A 14,150-nucleotide genomic window follows, 5' to 3' on the forward strand; every position below is an offset into this window, starting at 1 on the left:
GAGCTTAAAATGTGAACTTAGACAAAAAGACAACGGTATACATCCTTCTTTGTTTTGTTGCTTGTTTTTTCAGCCCCTTTCCACTTTTCACTTGCCTTCTAGAAATCTCAGAGCCTGTGCTTTGATTTTAAGGAACTAGTTTAAAATTGTACATCCTGGTCTACAGGATGTTAATAAGTGTTTTGTGAAAAAATAATTCTTTGGTCAATTTAACTTGATAAACCCTTAGCTGAAAAATTTAATAGGTGTCTTTACTGAAGGATTTGTCAGTAATTTTAATATGTGTTATGAATCTCAAATATATATATGTTCAAATATATATATATATATAATGTGATATTCTCTAAACTTATCTGATGATGGAAATCTTTTTACAGGGAACATCCTTCAGGGCCAGTCCTGCAGCAAACATACTTTGAGAAATTCTAGATTCGATCTTTCCCTGTTATTGACCCAAAGAAAGAATAATAAATTCTCTTATGGTACCATTATAATAAGCAAATATTTTTAAGGTGAGGACCTATATCCTGGGCACTTTTGAAAATGTTGGTTTAAATACTTGGTAAACACTTAAATTTGTAATATGAACATCTAAACCCCACAGCAGTAGAATTATCATAAACTCAAGTCTCCACTGAATGCAGACAGCCAGGGAGAGTGGCTTAGCCCCCAGACTCTGGAGCCAGACTTCCTAGGCTGAACCCTAACTCCCTCACTTGGTAACTGCATGGCCTATGCCAGTCATTTAACCTCTGTGTGCCATTGCTCTCAGCTTCTCCATATGTATAATGAGAATGCTAATGATAATAGTACCTACTTCACATTGTTGCATGAGATTTAATGAGTTAAAATGCATAAAGTACTTAAAATGGTAACTACTAAAAAAGCTTTTGAAAAAAGTAATATGTCAACTTCTCAAGTAACAACATAGTACATACATCATTTGAACCATAGAGTTTAGCCCATTGCCCCTCCCCATCTAAGAACTATCTTATTTTCAATGTGGAAAAAGAAACAATGGGAATATAAGTGAGAGATTAACAAAAAAAATTGACTAGAAATGCATGCCATATTCAAATGTAGACATGAGAGATTGTTAAGTTTGGGATTTCAGTGGAAAATATTAGATAGGGACTAAATTCAATTTAGCCTAATCACACAAGGTCTCCAGGCCTGGGGTCACATTGACATTTTGTGTAGGTGGGTATGCAGACAAGTGTGTACCGGTACTTTTGTGCATTCTGGGCAATCAAATTTCAAGATTTTGCTAGTTTAAATTGCTGAATTTAAAAAAATGGCTATTTCAGTGTCATAACACCATCTTCATATCAGTGTCACAGACCCTTTGTTAGCAGATAGATTTTCAGTATGTGACTAGATTTAGAGGAGTCTTTTGGGTCTCAATGATTTTACACTGAGAATTCTGGGCCAGGCACAATGGCCCAAGCCTGTAATCCCAGTGCTTTGGGAGGCCAAGGAGGGAGGATCACTTGAGGTCAGGAGTTTGAGACCAGCCTAAGCAAGAGCGAGTCCCATCTCTACAAAAATTAGACAAATTAGCCAGGTCTTGTGGCATGTGCCTGTAGTCCCAGCTACTCAGGTGCCTGAAGCAGGAAGATTGCTTGAGCCCAGGAGTTTGAGGTTGCCGTGAGCTATGATGACACCACTGCACTCTAGCCCAGGCAACAGAGTGAGACCCTGTCTCCAAAAAAATTTAAAAAAGAGAATTCCATGTCCCACTGCAGGCCCCTTCTCTGACCCCTGTCTGACTTACATCTTTGTCCCCAATATCTCCCCTGGTCTTCTCTTCCTCCTACCAGCACCAGTGCTAGACTCTGCCTTAAAAGATGTCTTCAGAACTCTACAGGTTCTCATGTCCTCATATTCTCCCAAACAAGCTAATTTCAAGTTTCCTCAAAATAATTTTCTGTCCTTAAAGACATAATGAATGACTGAAAAGCTTTCAGATCCTCTATCCTTGGTGTGGGAACGGCACTTTATATCACATAAGTTCTAGTGAGGCTGGAGCTCCAAAGGAAGCCTATAAACCTTTTCAGATTAATTACTTCCTGTTATTTCAACAAAGAGCCCGTACGTGTTGCTGTGGGTTTGCTTCCTCTCCCCAAGTCCATATTTGCCCATCGCTATGCAGCTCTGAGCCCTGGAAACTGATTCCTGGGGACCAGGTCAACCTGGCTCCACGGCCAGCTGACTCCTGGTTGTGACTGGCCAAGGGAGGCACGTCACGGTGAGGCAGGAGAAAAGAGAAGATGGGATATTTCTTTCCTGCTCCCTCCCTGCTCTGGGCCATGTTTTCTGGCAGCAGCTACATCTCTCCCTGACTTCAGCTCCCACTAGACTGAAGTAATGAACTTTACAATGCTCTTTGTCCCTTCAGGCCAGGGGTGGTAATGACTCCAGTGGCGGCCAGTCTCTGGGAGCCTCACCAGCCCTGCTTGTTCCCTTAATCCTGTCTACACCCCTAGAAGCAGCCTCTTCTTTGTAGTCTCTCGAACTACATAGATTGTTTTTTGCTAAGATCCTAATAACAGAGCCCTGGTAAAAATAAAATATTAATAATTATATGTAAATTAATAATTATATTTAAATCATAATTATTAATATCATTCTTAAACAAAAATAGCATGTTTGCAGTGAGTTACGATGATGCCACCACACTCTTTCCTGGGCAACAAAGTGAGACCCTGTCTCCAAAAAAAAAAAAAAAAATAGCTTGTTTGCATAAATATATATAGTCCCAGAGCTAAGGGGAAAAAAATGTTGTTTCTACTTAGCTCTACGCCCAGATGGGTGAGGGACTCTCCTGCAAGATTTTATGTCTATTGCAGCTATCTTAACTTTTTCAGGAGCCACAAGTAATAGCCATGATTCCTATTAATAAATCAGCCTCATACATAGCACAACCCAGAGACAATTATTTAGCAAAGATTAGAAATGTTTTGAGCTATATAATGTTCTCTTTAAGAAAAAAAAAAAAGCTGTTGAAATTTTTAATTTAGAAGCTCACAAAATTAATCAACTCCAGCAAACTCCTTGCGTCCCCACCCTTGCTCCTTCCTCTGCCTGGAATTCCCTCGATCTCTTCATGGCTGACTTTTTCCTGTCATTCAGATTTCAATTTAATGGTTATCCACTTAGAAAGGGCTTTCAGTAGCTACCCACCTGCTGCTCCAGCATTCTTATTTAATCTTGCATCTAACCCCTTTTGCTGTTTGATATGTTCGCTGTTTGTTGGGGTGCCCTCTCCCACACTGGGACACAAGCTCCAGGATAGCTGAGACCTTGCCTAGCTCATTCACTGCTATGTAGGTGCTCAAAAAATATGTTGAATGAATTAATGAATGAATTGGCATTTTACAAGATATAAATGGAATACGTTAATGTTCTTGCTCTCAAGGAGCTCATAAATGGTAGAAAGAAACACACCTGAAAATTTACTTATAGTGCTATACCAGAAGAATACACAGACTCCCACTATGGCAAACGACCTTATAGCAGAGCAATCATCCCACTGAACAAACTACAAAGGTGTGATAAAATGCAAAAAAAAAAAAAAAATCTGTTTGAAGACATTAGAAACTCTCGAGAAAGCCAGGACTTGCAGGGCCAGGAGCCCAGAGTGAAGAGGAACTCACTGAGGTGAGCCCAACATTCCACTCTCCTCAGAGCATTTTCTGATTCCTGTGCAGCATGTATGGGAGGGCTGAGAAGTCAAGCAGAAAGCAGCTGCTAAAAAGGAAAAAAAAAAAAAAATCTGAGCAGGGTTTCCACCACTTCACAGGGTTAGGGAGACAAAAATTGGAGTTCAGTTCAGCAAAATAGTCAGGACTTAAAGAGGCAAGATGCAAGAGAGAAGGCAAGCAGAAAGTGGTGAGCCCAACAATCTGAGCAACATTTTTCCTCTTGAGGCTGATTATGAATTTATTGATTGATAACAAGCACCTACAGTGAAGCAGATAGCGGCTTCTATGACTATAAGAAGCTGGGCAGGACTACTGGCAGCGTCACAGCACTGGAATATTTAAAAAAATTCTCTCTGGTAAAAAGCATCACCTATAAATCTCTGCAATTTTTTATACATGTTTGGCACTCAATAAAATGTTAACAGACATACCAAGACACATGACAAAGAGATTTAAACAAAAAAAGACAATAGAAACAGACCAACCCTCCAGATCCAAAGAGCAAGAAGTTATTCAAATACTTTAAAATACCTGTGATTGATAAATTAATAAAAATATATAAGATAGAAAAGTTTACCAGCAAATTAGAATCTACAAAAAATGAATCAAATGGAAATTCTAAACTGATATAATAAAGTAAGACAACTCAATAAATAGATTTAACAGAAGATTAGACCTAGCTGGATTAGGGACTAGCAATCTGGAAGATAGGACAATGGAAATTATCCAGAGTGAAGCACAAAGAAAAAGAATGGAAAAGACTGCAATAGACATACGGAACCAAGTAAAAAAATTAACATATATGGAATTAGAATCCTGAAAGAAGAGGAGAGAAAGAAAGGGGCAAAGCAACATGTGAAGAAATGATGACTAAGAATTTTTCAAAGCTCACAAAAGACATCATGTCACAGATTCAAGAAGTCCCTCAAGCCCCATGAGAATAAATACAAAGAAAAATGCACGAACACACATCATGGAAAACTGCTAGAAAACAAATACAAAGAGAAAAAACTTGAAGACAAATACAAAATGTTACAATTACATAAAGAGAAAAATAATCTTGCTTCAGGGAATCAGATTAAGATTCACAAAGAAGGCAACAATTCATTTATTGAGTAAGAAGAATGCATTGAGCACTTAATGTATACCCATCACTAACTTGAGTCTTAAAAAAAAAAAAGATAAAAACAACATCATCTCTACCCTCTTGGAGTTCAAGTTTGATGTGTAAGAGGAACAGAAATGTAAATAAATTCTACATAAAGCCTACCAAAAGAGATTTAAAAAAAAAAAAAAAAAAACTCCAAGGAAGAGGAAGAGGGATGCTGGGGGCAGGCGGGAGTGAGAGGGCACAGAGAAGCTACAGAACATTTGCACGGTGTTTTGCTAGAGGCTCTGGGGGTGAAACAACCCAAGCAAAGGCACAGAGGGGTGGAATTAGACGTCTCATTGAGCAATAGTGAGTTTCCTTGGGATTCGGTGTCGGGAGATGCAGGGAGTTGCAGAAAATGAGGCTGAAGAGTTAGGTTGGAAACTGATTCAGTAGGCAGCTGGGGCTCATCACAAGTTTTTTACAGGACAGGGGCATTGCCCAAGTCACTATTTAGGAAGAGCACCCTGGGGGCAATCGTAGGGTGCTCTCGAGAGAGATTCAATGGCAGTCTATGAGACCAGCCAAACAGTTATTTGTTGTCGTGGTCCAGGCAAGCAAGAAAGGGTTGACCTGATCAAGGGCAACAGAACTAGAAATGAATATGCGAGAGAGTATTCTCTAGCTATTTCAAAGTCAGAATAGCTAGAGCAGTTGACAGCCGTTGATTGTAGGAGACAGAAAAATAAGTCAAAGCTTTGACTAAGGTGTGTGGAGGACGTCACAATGTGTAACACAAGTATGGCTTGGGGATAATATCGTGAGGCTTGCCGAGTTAGAATATCAACAGGACATTTCTGAAATGTCTATCAGGGAGCTGAGAAGTCCAGTCTGGAGCTCAAATGCAAAATTAGGAGTTGATGCCAAGCTGTGAGGGACAAGGAGGGAATGAGGTAGCCAGGGGAAGCTTAGCAGAGCAAGAACTGAAGAAAGACCAGTGACCCCAAAGTTAACACAGATCAAGAAGCGCAGATTATTTCAACGAAGTACTCTTGGGTTACTCATTCTGAGGTATGTGAAAATATTTTAATTGAAAAAAAAATTAGGATGTTCATTACACAGGAAAACTGTTTGAGAAACAGATCTATTACCCTTCGCATTTTATGTTTTCCTGAAGCCTTTTGCTAAGCTGCATCCCAATTTTTTCTGCTTAGACAGCAGAAACACTAATGATGTGAGCTGTAGTTAAAAAGCACTTTCTAAGTCTGCTGGTTGAAAACTTCAGTATGAATAACACCAGAGGCATGGGGCGGGGGACAGTTAAAGCTACGTCTGTGCTGTGTTTTTAAAATAATGCACATCAAATAAAGAAGAACTATCACTTAAAACTGAGATATTTCCATAATGTTAACCAATTGCTTTGACTTAAATACATACACTGTCTGTATATGACAACTGGGCAAATTTTTTCTCTGCTATCACTCAGTTCCTCTCATTTCAGATATGATTTATGGATAAGAATATAACTTTGTCAGTGAGATTAGAAGCGTTTTTGCAGCCCCCATATTATTGCAGAATACTGAAGTTCAGGTCAAAAATAACAGACTTCCTTCTGCTGCAGAAATTCTCTCACAGGGTTACACCGGATGCAGTTTGAACTTTTGTGTTTTTTAGCTACTTGTGGTTTATTTCTTAAAAATTCTGTTGATCTGCTTCAAGTCCCTGAGGCCACTGGAAAGAGGCAAGCTCTGTTAAGTTTTACGCATGAGGTCTTTGCAGATGATGCCCCCAAATTACTTTCCTACACCCTTGAAAACCAGCACCCTGTTGTATCCTCTCCACAGTGGGTCTAATTCGAGAGTAAAACACTTAACAGTGACTGAGTTTCTCCTGCATTCACCACTGCCTCACATGAACAAAGCAGTGGAAGAGATAAGATTTGAAGTAAATGGAAGACAGAAGTTATATTTTTAAAGAAACTAACCAAAAATAGCAAGACACTATAATCAAGGGCTAAACTGAGCAGCATCGAGTATTAAGTGCTATAGGATCTCCTGTGATGGAGTGATTTGAGTGGACTGTACAGATCTGGAAGGTTCCATGGCGGAGGGAGAATTTAACCCTGGAAACACTAGTGTATACCTCTTACCCTCTTTGGTCTGGGCGTAACATTTGTGTTACATTTTGCCACTCTGCCAAGGAAGATTGTCACACCGTGGACCTGGTGCTTAGACACTATTGAATCCATTGAGAATTCAAACCTTCTTCTTCATACTTTGGAGTAAGTGGTCAGAACTACAGTTTCCCTCCCTCACTCCCAAGCCCACGTTTGTGCTGCCTGTTCCCATCTTACACACACACACACACACACACACACACACACCTGCCTGAACACGTAGAAAGAGGTAAAGCAGGGAGAAGGATTCTCTTTCCTCGAAGGCTGGCTGTCTGCCGTGTGAACAGGCTGTTGCAGCCTCACTCCAGGCCGGCTGCAGGCACCGCAGCTGCAGAACAGAGGCTGGTCCACAGGCTCCAGTTCTGCTCCCCTTCCCCAGCCTCCCTTCACCCTCGTTTAGCTTCTCTCTGGAAGTTTTTTTCTGGAGGTTCAGATATCATAAGTTGTCATTCACTGAACATTTATTAAGCACCTACAAAGTACAAAGTACTTCGCATGGAGTAGAACATGTGTGCTCAATGAAGAAACTGCCAAAAATCATACAATCTATGGTGGAACCAGACAGAAAATTCTAACCCTAGCAGGAAGTACAGCGTGCTAGACTTGTGTACAGACAAAGCTGCAGGATGGTATAAACATTACATCTACAGACATGGGAATGTTTTGAAAGCCTTGTGGTTGAGTAAGGTCTGCACTGCAGGAAGGGAAGAGGCAAGCCCTCATCAGCCGGCTCCTTAACACACAAAACTTGCAATGGAGCCCCTCTGAGAGTCACCTTGTGGTCAGCAAGGGAGGGGACCCTTGTGGCACTCAGAGAGCGAAGGGGAGATCTCATTAGACTCAATATGAGAGGGAAAGTAAACCTTACAACTATAAAAACAAGGGGCTGGGGGGATTGTCGATAACATGCCCTTGAAAGAAGTCCCAGAGTTTGTCCAGTAAAACTTTCCTGAGCTGTCACTGTGCTAAAGCTTTGCCTCTCTTTCTCTAACTCCTAATGTGTAATGTCATTAAGGCAGGGGCTGGTGTCTGCATTAAAGGTCACTGAAGGAGAGAGAAATCAACTTGGGGGCCTAAGGAAGACTTTCTATAGGAGGTAGCATCAGAACCCGGCCCATGAGTAGACTTTTCCAAGGTGGCAACAGGGAAAAGCGTGTGACAGCAGTAGGTGGGGAGAGCGAGCCACATGCTCAAGAGAGCACATGGACTCCAGAAGGCTGGAACGCCGACGTGTGGGGCAGGGTGGAGAATTCAGGAGTCCAGTCAGCAGAGCTGCGTGGGATGAGCTCCCAGAGGGCCCTGCCTGCCAGGCCAGATGGTTCAGATTTAATTACATCGGCACTGGGGAGCCACCAAAGGTTCCCAGGCAGGGATGGAGACTTGATCCCATCAGACAATCCCCCAAAGTCACTGACTGCTATTGCCTCAGTGACTTTTTCCGTATAAATAGAAATATTTATATTACAATTTAAAAAGTATTTGCTAATTCTAAAGGCAAAAAGTATTTGCTAATCCAAAGAAAGAGGTGTCAAATGAAAGGATATCTGTAAGGGATGTATCTAGGGACAGGGACTTCCCACCACCCCCAAGATCACTCTATAAATACCAAGATGGTATTTCTTGAGGCTCATTGCTCGTATATAAAGAAGATCTGGCCCAAAGGTTCCATTTCTTTTTTGCCCTGAGACAACCAGGACAGATGAGGGTCACTGACTGAATACACTCCCACACGGGCACCCAGGGATATGTGGGCCACCAGCTTACTGAATGATCTGACGCAAGCAGGCTTCAAATAGGAAACGTATTTTCCTCCAGCCATTGCCTGAGACCTGCCCTGTCCATCTCCTTTCTCTGCTCCTGGAACACAACTTGACAGACCCCAAAACTTTCTAGTCACTGTCGGTTCTACAACCAAGCCTCACTCTGGTAATCAAGACTCACTCGCAGGCCCAGTCCAATCGCTATCAAAATACCGATCCCATGCAATTCAACGCACAGCCTCCTCTCCTTGGACAGTTTGACCCTCCTCCTGTCCAGGTTTGCCCTGACCCACGTGGGGGATGGAAAGTGGTCTGTCCTTCCACTGCCCTGTCACAAGGAAGATGGCGAGAGGTGGGCATACAATCTACCTGACCGGTGCTTTCATGAGCCAGTGTTGGTGGCCTGGGAAGCCTCACCCCAGGCTTGGAAGAGCCAAATGTTCTCCCCCAGGGTGTGTGATTCATTTCCTTGACCATCCCTTGAATTCCTAGTCTTCTCTTCATATAAGTTGGAGGCCATTGTTGGGCTGAAGATCACAGGGCTGGTTTGGCCATCACCTGTTAGATATTACAGGGACATGTCTAGCAGCCACTCCCTAGGAACTTATACTCCTATCATTATTGGCTTTGGGGCTTCAGCTGAAATACTCAAGACAGCAGAAGTGTTATTCAACATCTGATATATACTCAAGTTACCACTCACTAATTGTACAAAACCTTTCTCTCCCACTCATTCATGAAATCATATCAAATTCAAGTCAATGGGAATGCAATTATTATACAGACACCCTCTAATTTATTTTTTTAATATATTATTAGCAAACTTGGCTGCTTTAAGCATGACTAATAACAAGTTTCTTTTGACACGCCTCACAATTGATGCTTTGCTACATATATGGCACCCTTCCTTCACTCGGGCAGTTATAATCTTATGCTAAGATAAATCACTCAATAGAGAGAAGTCCATGTATGGGATTATGTAAGTTCTAAGATGTCTGTATTAGGCATTACTGTGTATTACTAAATCACAGACCATGTGGGCAGGTCAGAAATCTGGCTAACTGCCCTGGCATCCCTGATGCCCTCTCTGACAGAGGCAGGAGGGAAAGTGATGGAGAATCAAGGGAGTGGAAACAGGCTATGGCAAAGAGCACATGACAGAGGTAGCACCAGTGACTTCACAAGTACAACCCCCACAGCACACTTGGTAGCCTTTTCCAGCCACAGTCCTTGGGTTGTGGATGCTTTTGTTCTCTGTGGCCCAATGCGTGGTGACTGGCATTATGGGGATTTCCTGAAAGGCTGCCCCCAACTGACAAGTGCGTGAATACAAATACCCACCTTCACCGCTTGGTCTCTTAAAGATTAGGGCCTTAATCTTCATAGCAAATTTTCAAAAGATTGGGGCATCTGCAGTATGCATTAGCCTCTGCTTCTGCAAGCAGGGGGACGTTCATGGAGGGTCACCAATTTTTGTCAATTTCCTAGACTTCTCAGTCACAGTCATGCATCATTTAACAATGAGAATACTTTCTGAAATGCAGCATTAGGTGACTTCATCGTTGTGTGAACACCACAGAATGCACTTACACAAACCCAGATGGTACGGTCCACTATGCACCTAGGCTATATGGCATAGCCTCTTGCTCCCAGGGCACAAACCTGTACAGCATGTTACTATACTGAATTTGTAGGCAACTGTGATGCAATGGTAAGTATTTGTGTGTCTAAAGATATCTAAATATAGAAAAGGTACAGTAAAAATATGGTATAAAAGATAAAAAACAAAAATTGTACACCTGTATAAGGCACTTACCATGAATGGACTTGCAGGACTGGAAGTTGCTCTGAGCAAGTGAGCAAGCGGTGAGTGAATGTGAAGGCCTGGGACATTACTGTACACTACTGCAGACTTTATAAACACTATACACTTAGGCTACACTAAATTTATTTTTTAAAATATATATTTTTAATAATAAATTAATGTTATCTTACTGTAATTTTTTACTTTATAAACTTTTTAGTTATTGTAAACTTTTTGACTCTTTTGTAATATCATTTATTAATAAAACACACATTGTACAGCTGTACAAAAATATTTTCTTTATATTCTTATTCTATAAGCTTTTTCTATTTTTAAATTTTTTTTTTTTTTTACTTTTTAAACCTTTTTTAAAAGCTGAGATACAAATAAACACATCAGTCTACACAGGATCAGAATCAATATCACTGTCTTCCACCTCCACATCTTGTCTCACTGGAAGGTCTTCAGGAGCAGTAACGTGCATGGAGCTGTCATCTCCTATGATAACAATGCCTTCTCTGGAATGCCTCCTGAAGGACCTGCCTGAGGCTGTTTTAGTTAACTTTTTTTTATAAGTAGAAGTACCCTCTGAAATAATGATAAAAGTATGCTATAGCAGATACATAAACCAGTAACACAGCTGTTTATTATCATTATGAAGTATTATGGAACATACATAATTGTATGGGCTATACTTTTATATGACTGGCAGTACAGTAGGTTTGTTCACACTAGCATCACCACAAACACATAACACAGTGCATGATGTTACAACAGCTATGATATCACTAGGCAACAGAAATTTTTCAGCTCCATTGTAATCTTATGGGACCACTGTCATATATGCAGTCCGTCATTGACTGAAACATCATTATATAGCACAAAGCTGTATTTAAATTGTTTAGAATCATAGGTCTATCAATCAGTCAATAAACATCTAAGATGCATTCACTAGGCGCAAGGCCCTGTGGGACCCCCAGGTCTGTGAGAAAATACAAGCCAGTGAACCTCTAAGCCTAGGGAGATTGGACGCTTATCTAATGACACTACAGCTCACACCTATTCTCTTCGGGGATGGACTTTGGAGTGTGGTATGGATCCCGAGGGAAGGAAAGAAAGAAGGAAGCTCCTCAAGAAGTAGAAAAAATGATAAATTTTTAGCAGATGCTTGGAAGATACTCAGAAATTAGGGACTATGAAGAATTGGGATTTTTAAGAGAAAACAGGTCTAGCAATATAGCCAGTTCTGAAACTGGGAAGTGTGACTCATGAACAAGTCAGATTCTTCCATTCAACAGGTCGGGCTGAGTGACTTCTAACTCCTTGCTGCTCAAATCATGGTCCACAGAACAACAGCATCAGCATCACCTGAGAACTGGTTAGAAAAACAGACTCTCGGGCCCAATTCCAGAAATAATGAATCAGAATCTGCAATTAACAAGATCCCCGGGAGATTCACATGCATTTCAAAGTTTTAAAAGCCCTGCTCTGAGTGCCATGCATTGACAATATATATATTTACCAATGGAGACTAGGAAATCTGCTTGAGCAGACCATTCTCAGCTGCTGGTAAGAAACTGGCCCAAAGCTTGTCCTCCTCTGCAAATCCAGAGTATGGTCGAGTGGCTGGTGCCTCCCACATGCCACCCAATTCCTTCTGTGGGAGCCATTGTTTGCTACAGCTGCTTTACAATTCAAGAGAGCTCTTTTCTCAGCCATTGCAACAAGAGAGATGTTGAATTAAAACTCATTTTTCCCATAAGACAGTGTTTGCTATGTGTTGTTATGTGTTGGCATTATTTATATTTCCATGTTAACTTATATAAATTACTTACACTTCCAAAAACAAGATCTGGAATTCCTTGCACCAAAAAAGATATATTTAATAAGGCTATTCAAATGCAAAAATGAAAAAAAAAAAAAGGTAGGAAAGAGACACAAAAAGGAAATGTTTCAATCACCTTGGATATCATTATTATTTAGATAAGCAGTAGTTATACCACTGAGGTTGCTGGTAGCCAAAGCAAAAAGGGAAACCTGATAAGTTATGAAACTCTCATTATCTGAAACACACCACACAAGGGAAGCAAGAGAAGAGATATTTTTGAAATGCCTAGATATCAGTATCAGTAGGAAAAATTTATGTATTTAGAGAAAGAAAGGTTAAGGAAACAAATTTCAACACCAAAACTTCTCTCTCTCTCTCTCTCTCTCTCTCTCACACACACACACACACACACACACACACAAGACTTCAGACAGGTTTCAAGAGTAAATGTTTTGCATTTTACATACAACCTTCAATCTTTGTCTGAAACTCTTCAGGACAGGGAATATGTTTCTTCGTTCTTCTTTCCCCCTACCCAGGCACTGAATACAACCCATAAATTCAATGCTGGTGATCAAATTTACAAAATATTTCTTTCTTGTTTTCTCCCTTACATACCTGTAGTTTCAAGCCCTTGACTTTTCAGAGCACCTTTAAGTATTCTATCTTGTTTGAACTTCACAACAACATTGTACTATGAGGAAAGCAGGCCCAGAAAGCTTATGTCACTTGCCTGACACCCGGAAGTTAATCTGGAATCCATATCCCCCAACACCAGGTCTTGACACTGGGTGTACTAGACACTACAACAGGCTACCCATTCTTGCAAGTCAAGATTAATTTCACTGAACTCTCTGAAAATCTCATTTCCAGCTACCAAATGGCAGACTATTAGGGGAAGTGACTCTTTAAGGCAAGCGGAAGATGGATCTATAATATGTTGCAAGCCCCGTAACTGCCTATACTTAGGAAGCTCATTCTTAAAAGGGTCAATAGGAGAGGGCTCTCTATTTTATAAAATGCCCACATCCATGTGCTTGACAGCTCTGGCTAAAACCCTACGAGGAGGTTTCAAAGTCTAAAATAACTCTGAGAAGGGGAAGGGGAAAAGTAAGTACACCATAATCAAAGAAAAACAGCTAGGAAGAGTGAAAAAGCCCTCTGCTGGGATTGGCCATTCAGTAACAAGCTTGTCTTGCCAGAATATAACTGAAGAAAACGTGTCAACATCAAAACTGAGATCTCAGAAAAACAGCGTGAGGATGAACTGTGCAGTGGGGCAGCTAATCCACACAGTAGATGACAACAGAGACTCGGAACACAAATCACGCGGCTCCACTGGAGGGAGAACCCCAGCGCCATTCGCTTCCAGAAGGAAACTCTCAGCATCTCCCTGCCAGGAAAGCCGAGCCAAGAGCAAAAAAATCTCCACTTCCTTCTCTCCTCACCACTAATCCACCACTCGGGCAAACAAATTGGAGACCTGGGGCTCTGAATAACAGATACCAGCTCAAGATGCTGCTTTGGGATAAAGAGAATCTGCTCTGTGGTGTGTTTAGTACCTAATCATATTTCTCTTTTTTTGTTGTTGTAGCTGTGGCTAGGAAGCTCAGAGCTAAATCTGTAGCCTGCCACTAGCAAGGGTCCAGGACCAAACAGTGTCTATTTCTTTGTGGTTTTGATTTTACATTTATTTCCTACACTAATTTGTCTAGCGGCTGACATATTTTTACAAGCCACATTAAATTGGCTTTGGAATGAGGTAGGACCAAGATGATAGATGAACAG

Source organism: Eulemur rufifrons, chromosome 7 (assembly GCF_041146395.1).
Source record: "Eulemur rufifrons isolate Redbay chromosome 7, OSU_ERuf_1, whole genome shotgun sequence".
NCBI lineage: Eukaryota > Metazoa > Chordata > Mammalia > Primates > Lemuridae > Eulemur > Eulemur rufifrons.